The sequence below is a fragment of the Octodon degus genome, unplaced genomic scaffold (genome assembly GCF_000260255.1).
Source record: "Octodon degus isolate 3935 unplaced genomic scaffold, OctDeg1.0 scaffold00185, whole genome shotgun sequence".
In the NCBI taxonomy this organism is placed as follows: Eukaryota; Metazoa; Chordata; class Mammalia; order Rodentia; family Octodontidae; genus Octodon; species Octodon degus.
In genome coordinates, this window is record NW_004524761.1 from 3,175,630 (window position 1) to 3,176,759 (window position 1,130).

The 1,130-nt window shown below is 34.4% G+C and overlaps 1 pseudogene; it reads left to right on the forward strand.

Moving 5' to 3' along the window:
• The first annotated feature begins 754 nt into the window (after nucleotides 1-754).
• Nucleotides 755-1,120, forward strand: LOC101592258 (annotated as a pseudogene).
• Nucleotides 1,121-1,130: the final 10 nt, after the last annotated feature.

Genomic DNA, 1,130 nt, shown 5'->3' on the forward strand with positions numbered 1-1,130 from the left:
GAGAAACAGAGAAGGTCATTTTGTAAAGGGGACAATCCAAAAGAAAGAGATAATAATCATGAATATATATGAAGCAAGTACCAGCACACAGAACTATATTAAATATTCATGAACATGAAAAATCGAATAAACATTAATGCAATTGTAATGGGGAACTTCAATACCCCACTGTTAGAAATAGATCAACTAGACCAAAAAATCAACAAATAAAATATCAGAACTGAACCAAACTTTTGAACAAATGGACTTAGATGTTTTAAGTATTCCACGCTATAGCAGAATATACATTCATCTCAACTGCATACAGGATGTTCTCCAAAATCAGTCATATAACCAGCTCATAGCACAGGCTTAAGTAATGCAAAGTAATTAAAATTATCCCATGCATATTATAAGACCATAGTGCCATGAAATTGTAAATCAGTGGCAAAAGAAACCACAAAAACTTCACAAACATATTGAAGTTGAGTAATATCCTTCTGAACAACCAATGGGTAACAGATGAAATTAAAAAAGGAATTAGACAGTTTTACAATTAAATAATAATGTTAGTACAACATACTAGTACTTATGGGACACAATGAAAGCAGTCCTAGGAGGGAAATTTATAGCAATGAATTCTCATATCAGAAGCAGTGAGCTCCTATGAACAACCTAATATGGAACCTCAGGCTTCTAGCAAAAAGGAAAGCAGGTCAAGCCTAAAGCTGATATAAGAGAGAAAATTCTAAAGATTAGAGCAGAACTATTCAACATGGAGGCGGAGGTCGATAAGCTAGAACTGATGTTCCAGAAAGTTGACTCTGACCTGGATTATATTCAGTACAGGCTGGAATATGAAATCAAGTCTAATCATCATGATTTAGCAGGAGAGAAAAATCCAGTAACGCTCATAAAGGAATTATCAGCCATAAAGTGTCAATACCAAACTTTGTGTGCACGTTTTAAACCTGTTGCTATTGAACAGAAAGCGATCAAGAGCCGCATTTATACTACTTTGAATAAAACTATGACCATGATAGAAGAACTACGAAAGCAAACAGATGTGGAGCTGTTACCACTGACTGAAGAAGAAAAAACTGAAACAGAACAGTTAAAATCTCACATGCCACACTTATGAAGAAATGGAA